Consider the following 10,583-nt stretch of genomic DNA (forward strand, 5'->3'; position numbering starts at 1 on the left):
GAATTTAACAACTTCCCTTTTTTGGTGTGGGGGCGCATTATATTCAGAGTACATGATAACTGATGGCTCGTCTCATAGGCACAGACATCTTTACAGTCCTCTAAGGCAGAGTGGTGTGGTGGAAACGGAGTTGGCAGAGGCATCAGATCTGCCCGGGTTTCCATCCCAGCTCCAGCATGCATGGGCCGTGTCGCTTGGCAAGCAGTCTCACCACTCAGAGCCTTGATTTCAGGATTAAAAAAATAATAACCTATTCAACAGAATCATGGTCGAGAAGATTAGGGGTTTGTGCAACTCCTCACCTGGTGGATACTCAACCGGAATGAGTTCTCTTTCTCAGTTCCTGCCTACAGATCTATAGACACTTAGCTTTAAAAGCTTTGATTATGGCCAGTTGCCTGGTCTACCTAATACCGGCAGAGGAGTGTATTTTCCCTACTATGGTGGAACAGAGGTAAAGGTTTTCCAAGTTTGAAGCAATCATACAAACAAAATAGGAGCCCAAAGACTTCTGCGGAGCTTTGGAATGAGAGGTGCCCATTTTGGTTTCAGAAACGCCAGCGCCATCTCTTGGAGGAGCATGAAATTGTTTCCTTGGGCTGAAGAAGCATCCATGGGCCCCAGGTAGGTTCAGTTGGTCCTCTCCTTCTTTCAACTGTAGTTTCAGACTGGAACCCCAGGGCTTCTTCCAAGGGAAACATTCTTACTTATTTCCTTATAAAGGTCCTGCATACCCTTGTTTGTCTGTCTTCCAATCAAACCATTCTTTCTCTCTAATTTCATCGGGTCCAGTATTTCCAAATTTCAGTCCCAGTTTGTAAATCTACAACTCAACCCAAACCTTCAAAGACTGAATTTTCTAAGTGGTTAGTTATCCTTCTAACACAGAGGGTCTTCCTTCTAACACCCTAGCAGAGGCCGGGTAGCCTAGCACTCAAGATCCTGGACTCTGAAGCTAGACCACTGTGTTTAGCATCCCCTCAGCCTTCCAGCTGTGTGACCTTGGAAAGTTACTTGACCTCTCTGTGCCTCAGTTTCCCCACCCACAAAATGAGGCTGACAGCAGACACCACCTAGAATGGTTGTTGCAGCATTACAGGAGTTCACACCTGCAGCACTCGGTGCAGGCCTGCGACGGATCATGAGCAAGTGTTTGCCATCATCTTGGTTTTCCGTGGCTGTTCCCTTACACACCACTTACGACGCTGGACTAGGATTTCACTTGACTTGTCCGGGTTACCCACCAGGCGGTGTTTCTGTAGCATGGGCAGTAAAGGCAGCATAAATCTAGGCCACACTCACAAATGCACATTGTTAGCACACAAACCCCGTGATTCAGATGCAGGTGGTCTGGGGGCCTGATTTTTAGAGCTGCTGCACTCAGTTTTGTGCTCCTAGGGAGCAGGGACTAGCTCCATCCATCTCAGACCCCAGCCTGCATGCAGCGAACACCCGCCCCCTTGAAAGTGCTCAGCTCAAGTTGCTTTCCTTCTCCATCTTCTTTAATAAATGATCTTGGAGTGAACAAATGGGAGGCTGACAGTATTACACTAAAATAACAGGAGTTTCTGGTCACCTGAGAAGCACAATGGTCTCTCATCTTCTCTTTACTCCATTAGGAGTTCATATGCCTGCATTTTCCTCATTAAATCTGAGGTGCTTTTCTGAACTCTATCTGAGAAGGAGATGAAGTAATCAATGAGTGTCTCACACACAAACACATGGAAACAGGTTCTTAGTGAGAGCGGTGGGGACTCTGACTCCAAATTTAATGATTTTTCACTAAAAAGGAATGATGCTTCCCTTCACTAGAAAGCAATGATGTCTTCGGTGGTTGCATCAATGACCAAACATGTATAATAAACTGCTTCTTTGAACTTGAGGACATCTGATGAAGAGATAGAAAGCAAAACAAGCCTTCACAGATGGTAATAGTGCTGGGACACATCACCTTTTGTGAATAACTGAAGAGCATATATTAATAACAGAAATCACATTGGTGTGCCCTTACTGAGGATCGACAAAGGAGAACACGTCTGTGTTTTGTGGAAACACGACTGAAGCCTTCATCCAATGACGCTGGCCGGCCCCGCTCTCCTCGTGCCATCAAGCACTCTACGCTGACTCAGTAGAGCAGCACAGCCCTGTGTGTGGAGAGATTCCCATGCACCATGGGAAGAGGGACCAAGCCTGGGCCCTGGAGGGCGCAGCCGGTGCAGTCTGCAGGAGGCTCTGTGTTTCAATGACTGTGGTGTCCCCACACCCCAAGGGCCATCTGTAGATCTGCTGCTCCAAAGTCTCTCACAGTGGCTCTTCTTTGGAGGTCACTCTCCAGTTAAGTGGGGGACCAACTGCAAACTTCTCCCATCAATATGAACTGCAATATGATATTGCAGCAAACAAAACACACACACACACACACACACACACACACTCACCCAGAAGCATTTAACAGGAGAAGTGTGTACCCACACATTTAGTCCCGAGATATCTTTCCAGGCCCTGTCCAGGTTTGTGGTGGAAGCCTGTCCTCTGCACACTGGCTTCCCCAAATCTTCCCATATTCCAGAGCAGGGGAATCCTTTCTCCATCTTTTGGCTCAGATCTACTGCGGAGTGTGGGAGAAATATTAAAAGTAATGATCCTTGATGGTTAAAGCTGCCTTATCAAGTTCCTGCCCCTGGGTTTAAATAAAGTCTCTTTTTCTGCCAGCTTTAGATAAGGATGGAGGGTGAGAGAAACAGACAGAGACAGAAAGAGAGAGAGAAGAAGGGAGAGAGGCAGAGAAGCAAGGACTCTATAGGGAAAGAAAGAGCTTGGACATTAATTCATTTTATGAATATTTGTTCTACTCTTCTTAAGAACAAGGTTTGTCCCAGGTGCCTTGGGGGCAAGAGAGAATTTAAGGGGTGGCAAGGGGCCACTGTCCCGCATCTTGGGGACGTTGCAGGCAGGCAGGTAGAGATGTGCTAAGGTTCCCGGGTCCTGGAGATGCCAGGCAAGTTGGAAAATGCAGAAGAGGAGGCTGGGGTGGACAGGGGTCATTTTGGCTGAAGCTGGTTATGAGAGGCTTAGAAGGTGAAAGTGTCTGCTGTGTTGGGCCCTGAAATGTAGGTCTTGTTGGCCACAGTGGGAAAGGGGAGCCCTAGAGGTCCTTGAAGAGTCTGAGTGACAACACCTGGGCTGCCCAGCCCCAAAGGCCAAAACCAAGACACGTCTTTGTCCCAGAGGTTGGGCTTGGTGGCTGCAGCTGTGGATGCTGACCCTTTCATGGGCATGGGGACAGGTGAAAAGCAGGAGCGAGGCAGGCAGGAGTGGGTGCCAGCACCAGCCCACAGCCATGAGGCCTGTGCCAGGCCAGCCTGTGGGGACACTGGGTCCCCGAGAGAGACATGGAAGCTCCTGCCAGCAGGAGACTTGAAGGTGGTTAGTTCTGAAGTCCTCTCCTCCTTAGGCCTGGACCTGGGGACACAGGCTCCAGCCAATCTTCTTCCCAAGTCTCAACAGTTTTCAGGGGGTTCTGTGACAGATGCCCCACTTCCAGCTCCACAGCCAGCCCTACGCTAACTCTGACAGATGAAAGGCCTCAGAATCCCCTTCTTCAATTGTACTGCACCCAACTTGTGGAAAGCAAAACAATATTAAAAATACTTTTAAAGAAACTCTAGAATATATTGTCATCAAAGTGATCACGGTTCTGCTTATTTTTGGTCATCGCAACCAATGTACTGAGCCCCCTTTGCCCAGACCCTAGCAGGTCTTGAGTCTCAGCGTCCATAAAACGAGGCTATGGCCCGTGGGGAGTTCCGTGTGGTGCCACAATTGGCCTCTGAGTTACTCTAGAGTGATAAACGCAGCCTTGGCAGTAAAATACCAGAGAGGTAATGAGTGCGGACTCCGTGCTCCCTCCGCAGGGGCAGGTGCGTGAGGCTCTAGCGCCACCTCGTGGGCCGTGGGATTCGTGCCCATCTCCTCCCGGGCGGGAGTTCTCTGGAGCCAGGAACTCTTTGGGCTCAGGGTGTCTTTTTAGAAAAGCTTCTGACATTGGTTCTTCTTTAGTGGACCTTCTCCGGTAAAAAGGGGTTAACAACTCCAAACTTTTCCCCACCTAAAGGGATTGAAAGGCTGTTTCAAAGGAATTAGAGCTCTGAGACTGCAACCCACAAAACACACAATAGCATATACACAGAGATGCACATAGAAACATAGACACACAAGGACACACACCAGAGATACACACACACACACACACACACACACACGGACAGGCAGACACATGGCCACAAACACATACACAGAGATACACACAGAAACATATACACACAGGGACACACACCAGAGATACATACACAGACACACATGGACAGGCAGACACAGGGCCACAAACACATACACAGAGATGCACATAGAAACATTTACACACAGGGACTCACACCAGAGATACACACACACACGGACAGGCAGACACATGGTCACACACACACACACACACACATACATACAGTGATATTCAACAAGGGAAGGGTGCACCCACAGGCTCAGTCTTGAGACCTCTCTCCAGGCTCCTGGGTGGGTTGGGGAAGCTGAGCCTCCCTGCCTGCTCATAGCACACAGCCTCCACAAATCTTGCTCTATTCCAGAGTGAGAAAGGAACGTTAAAACTGATGATCCCTGATGGCCAAGGCTGCCTTATCAAGATCCTGTTCCTGATTCAATAAGAAAAGATGCCTCTTGTGCCAGCAGCAGATAAGGCTGCAGCCCTGGGCGTTCCCAGGAGAGCGAACAATGGAAGCCCCCAGGATGCCTCTATATGAGGTAGGATGGTTACTTGCCCAGTCCCTGTCTGCCAGGCCCTTATCTGGGAGGCGCTGGTTCGGGTCGCACCCTCCTGTGTTCCTAGCGGGGGCTGCTGCACACCAGGCTTCTGAGGCCTTCCTGGTGGGGGTTGGTGGAATGGCGGCGGGGGGAGGGTTTTGACGGTGCATCCTGAAGTGCTCCCTGCACCTTTCCCAGAAAAAGAAAAGGATGCCATGAAAACACTTCACCCTAGACATGGTTTACCCTTGGGAAAGCTGATGTGAAGGAAGTTCCAGGGGGCCAGGGATAGAAAAGGATTTAGAAAGATGAAGGCAACAGACAAACGACACTTAAAAAGTGCCCAAAGTCTGCAAGTCCTGATAGTCACAGGGAAGGACATCAGCTGGCAGGAAACCTCACCTTTTAGGCCTGCATGTCAATCTTGCACTGCTGAGCTGTGTGACCCTAGGCAGGCTACTTAAACCCTCTGTGCCCTGGCATCTCCATCTACAGAATAAAGCTTCTAACAGCATAGGCCTCACACACCTGTGTGGAGACCCCATAAGTTAACAACATGTGTTTACCCGAGGAAATAAATATGGGTGCCCCTTTAGGCCTGTCCCACAGAGTTATACAGCTGAAAGACCTCAGAGTAGGTCCACACCCCTTACCAAGTAATGCAGGCCTTGATTAATTGCCACTTGAAGTGAGGTGGGGAGAAAGCGCCCTGTCACATCACAGCTAAATTTACTAAAAAAGAAACTCTTTGCCCACTTATCTTTCGAAAGTGCCTCACAGCAGAGGCAGCCCCAACCCCTTCCTCTCTCTCCAGCCTCACCTCTCCTCCTAAAATTCAGTTCCTCCTCACACTCTCAGTGCCTGGCCCCAGCCATGCATTAGATGCCCTGAAGAGCTTTTGAAAAGGACCAATCCCTGGGCCCTATCTCAGGTGTGTCTGAGCATCTGTAGATTTTAGAAGCTCTGAGGAGGATTTACATGCATTTAGGGTGGAAATCACTTGTAAGTAAATTTTTTTAACTGTTCCCTTTAAATATGAACCAATGGACCACTCATGGCTTCTGCTAATTCTCTTATATATGCCCATGGTTCCTTGTTGCAGTATCATTTGTATAATAAAAAGATTGGAGCCAACCAGAAAGTCCATCAATGGGGGGAAAATTAAATAAAATGTAGTTCATTCAAGCAATGGAATACTATGCAGCTCTGAAAAATGAATCAGGAAGCTTTCTATGAACAGATGTGGAAATTCTCCAACGTATAGCATTAAGTGGAAAAAGCAAGACATAATGGTAGTGTGCACGTTCTATATTACATAAAATGTGAATAAAGGCAGTTTATATTCATGTTTTCTTGGATATACATTTAAAAAACTCTAAAAAGATACACAAAGAATGGTCTAGTAGTCATTATAGGGGGTCTGGGAAGGCAAGAGATAATATATCATATTTTCAAATTTTTGAATTATGAGAACATGTCATTCATTCAAAAATTGAATGTAAAAAGGGTTAAGAAAGAGAATAAAGCAAGGGCCGGGACACATCTCCACTGTCTTCCCATGGCCCTCTCAGAAGTGGATCACACCTGGTGCTGGGCAGGGGGACAGAAATTGCTGTGGCCTGAGCAGAGCCTGGGTCCAGCCAGCATCTACGCAGCCCACGTCCTCCCAGGGGAATTTCTCTGTGCTCTGTTTTGAGGGGATGGTCCTGGTACTGCGAGTAGCAGAGCCAGGTCCCTGCTTCTTGCATACCCCTGAGGCTGCCCTGTTTGCTCTTCTTGTGTGGAGGGCATTGGCAGAGGCCTCTGGCCTGTAGAACCTTTGTGAGCTGAGCCACAACTCACTTCGAGCTGTTCTCTGCCCTGGCTTTGCTACCCTGAGGTCTCCAGTGCCATCCACACTTTCCTTCTGCCACTGCCAACAGCCACAGGTGATGGATGGGGACCATAATGTGAGAGGAGAATTGTGTACTGGAAATCAGCCTGAAGGGATATCCAAAGACCTGGAGAAACCCAAATCACATGGGGATGGGAGAGTGAAGACCCAAGGGAGGGATGTGCGGCAAGACCTGCTCTGAGTTCTGAGGGTGCAGATGTAATCAAGACTGAGTGCTGCCCCACCAGACCTGTAGATGAACTCTCCTTCTGGTGAGGCAGTGAACCTGCAAGCACGGGAAGGTGGTGGTGGGATGGGTGCCATGGAGGAAATGAGGAAGCAGGAGATACATTGGGGGCCAGGTGGGGTTGCAGTTCTCAGCAGGGTGGGGCTGAGGTGGTGATGGGCGAGGGAGTGAGCTGTGGAGTATCCAGACAGGGAAAGCAGCAAGTGCAAAGGTGCTGGGACAGGAGTGGATTTTGCGGGTCTGCAGGGCAGTCAGTGTACTGGGAGTGGAGTGGATGAGGTAGGACATGGAGGCCACAGAGTCTCAGAACCCGTCAGAGGCTGGCATGCAGTCAGGTTCTGCAGGGTGTTGTTGGCCACTAGGAGGATTACAACTTTTTCTCTTACCATTGGAGGGTCTGAGGGAAACCATTGAAACCATTGGAGGGTCTGAGGGAAGAGTGATATGGTCAGATGAAGTTTTAAAATCATGTATTTAATTATTCTAGTTGATGTGTAGAGAATGGAATTGGCGAGGGAGGAGAGAGTAGAAGTAGGGGGACGAGATAGGACTGATGGGAGATTGAGCTGCTCCTTGACCGTCACAGGATTCTGCATCCTCTGCCTTTACCATGGGCCTTGCCTGCCTCTCCCAGGGACAGAGTGTACCCCTCCAACCCTACTGACTGCACATTTGGCCATGTGACTTGCTTTGCCTCAAGGGACATGAGCAAAGGCCACATCTGAGCAGAACTTTTGAGGGCCATTTCCTGGTTGGCTCTTGCTTTTTTCCCTCTGCTCTGAGAACAGGCATTTCCAACAGGGGGTCCCCTCCAGTCCAGGTCCTAGAATGGGAAAGCCTACGGAGCAGGGCTGCCACCGCGGCACACAGCCATGACAGACGTGGGAGTGAGAATGAGATGGCTGTCGTCGTAAGCCTCGGAGATGTGGAGAGTGCGGACCGACACAGGGGCCCTTGGGGTACCAGACTACAGAGGCACTGCTGGAACGGTGTGAGGTGAGTTGACTTTGTAATGTTTTCTGAACAGCAGAGCTACCCAAATTGGAGTTTGATGTATGGCATGAGGGAGAGTTTGATTTGGTTTAGGGATATGTTAAGTTTGAGATACTCATTAGACATCTAGGTAGAGGCTGGAGTTCCTGGAAAATGTCAACTACAGGTACAACTTGGAGTCATCTTCTCACATTTGCAAACTCAATATATGCAAATGGTATGAAAAGTCATGAGGCTATACGTGATCAACCAGAGAGAGGGTGTAGAAAGAGGTGTCTTCTTAGGACCTGGGGCACTCCAGCACATGCAGAATGGAGATCTCAAAGGGCGAGTGAGCACTGACCTGGTGGTGGCATAGGTAGGTGCATGTCAGGGAGAGAGAACCTGTGTGCAAATACAAGGAATGTGAGTGACATGGTTTGGCTGTGTCCCCACCAAAATCTCATCTTGAATTGTAGCTCCCATAATTCCCACATGTTGTAGGAGAGGGCAGGTGGGACATACTTGAATCATGGGGGCAGTTCTCGTGGTGGTGAATATCTCACGAGATCTGCTGGTTTTATAAGGGGAAACTCCTTTTGCTTGGCTCTCGTTCTGTCTTTGCCGGCTGCCAGGTAAGATGTGCCTTTTGCCTTCCATCATAATTGTGAAGCCTCCCCAGCCACTTGGAACTGTGAATCCATTAAACCTCTTTTCCTTTATAAATTACCCAGTCTTGGGTATGTCTTTATCAGCAGCATGAAAACGGACTAATACAGTGAGAGAGCATGACACCTTCAAGAAGGGGGCAGAGGACAAACTCTCCAGCCTGCCTGGGCTCATGCCCAGCACTGTGGCCCTTCTCTATCCAGGAGCCTTCCCTGTCATTATGCACACCCTCAGTCACTGTCCTCTGCTTGGCAGCACCTCTCTGGACTCACGGTTTGTGGACCAGTTTGTTCTCATTAATCCCACGACTTAAATTTCTACCACCCATGACACACAACCTTTCCCTCTCCTAACTCAACCCCTTTGTCACTTTCCCCCACTTGTGACGTAAAGGTAACCCATCTTCCCCAATTACAATTTCTTGTGGCCCAGCCTTGCCACAGTACCAATTTTTAGGAGATGATTTTTGTCACCATAGGTTTTATTTTACTGTGAAAGGCATAAGATTTGTTTGGGGCTCTTCTCTCTCTATGTCCACCTTCCCTGCCCTCAAGTTCACCATGCTCCCCCAGCATGATCTCCAGTCTTCCCTAATGGCGGTTGGCTCCACTTCCCTCCAGCACTCTAAGAGTTATCAGCCTGCAGAACTATGAGCTGCTCAGGTCACCCTACAGCAAGTCACTCCTCCCACCCAGATCATTCTCCCTCAACCCATCAGAGCAATCCCTCGAAAACAGGAAGGTGGCCCTTCACTCCCTCCCCTGCCACACTCCCACCTGGTAATTCCCCCATGGCTGCTTTCAGCCTCACAGGGACCTCAAGTCCCTGGATACTTCCATCCATGCCATGATGTCTGGAACTCTCAAGAAATATTTTGGACAGTTTATCTGCCTGCTCTTGGATTTATTGAGCAGGGAAGAAATTCTGTAAGTTCACATATCTCTACTCTATCCCTGACAATTTTTTCTGGGACTGGAGAGGAACCAGAAAGGGAATGGAGTTGGGGATTGAGGAAAGAGGGGAGAAACAAGAGAAGGGAATACCTTGGGCAGCTGGGCAAGAAGAAACAAAGCCACACCATCCAGAGACAGGGATTTTGGAATAACTGCAAAGTCACAAAAGTATTGGGAAGATGACTTAATGCCCTTGAATTCAAGTCCTCAGACATACACAGATATTATGGTGATCATCATAGCAAAGCTAGCCTTCCCAGGAAAGAGAATGCCAGAGGTTTTCTTCAGAGGAGGCATAGAATTAGGCTAGCCAGTGACCAGTTAGCCAGTGACCAGTTAAAGGACAAGTGTTGACTTTGACTTTACCCCAGTCCACTCACGCTGCCACCCCCATGCCCTACAGACCCAGCCATGTCCTTGTGTAAAGCACACCAGGAGACACCAAAGATATCACAGAGCAGGTCCAAGTGGCACATGGGTTCTGAAACCTTAATGCAAACCAATGGCATGCTGGTATCTGATCCCACCATGACCTTCATCTCGAGAAAGGTGCCACGAGGCTGTTTCTTGAAAGGAAGTTTTGTTGACCTGGTTCCTATACTGAATATGACCACTCACTACCTGGATTTCTTTAGCCATTTGGAATAGGAGCAAGGCCACAAGCGCTCATTACCTTCCTGCATGAAATTACATCTCCTGGGAGGAAGAGAGCCATAAACATCAAGGTGGGTGTCACCTGGTCTTAATTTCTTGGCTTCATTAGAAAAATCTGAGAACTTGGAATGACATACCCACAGAGAATATTTGGGTTTACATAAACTAGTATATCCTTCATGTATAAATACATAGTTTAATGTAAAAGAATTGTGGGCCCAAACCAACAGTTTTAGGGTATTTAATTAGGATATTATTCAATAAGTACAAATGGCTCTTCCTAGGTCGGTATTTGATTCACCACTGAAAAATTTGAAACTAGGAAGCAAATCTCTAGAGAACTTGCATTTATTATTTTGGAGTAATGGTAAACTTTGGGGATTTGATGAAAGCGATGGGC

Source organism: Pan troglodytes, chromosome 22 (genome assembly GCF_028858775.2).
Source record: "Pan troglodytes isolate AG18354 chromosome 22, NHGRI_mPanTro3-v2.0_pri, whole genome shotgun sequence".
Classification (NCBI taxonomy): domain Eukaryota; kingdom Metazoa; phylum Chordata; class Mammalia; order Primates; family Hominidae; genus Pan; species Pan troglodytes.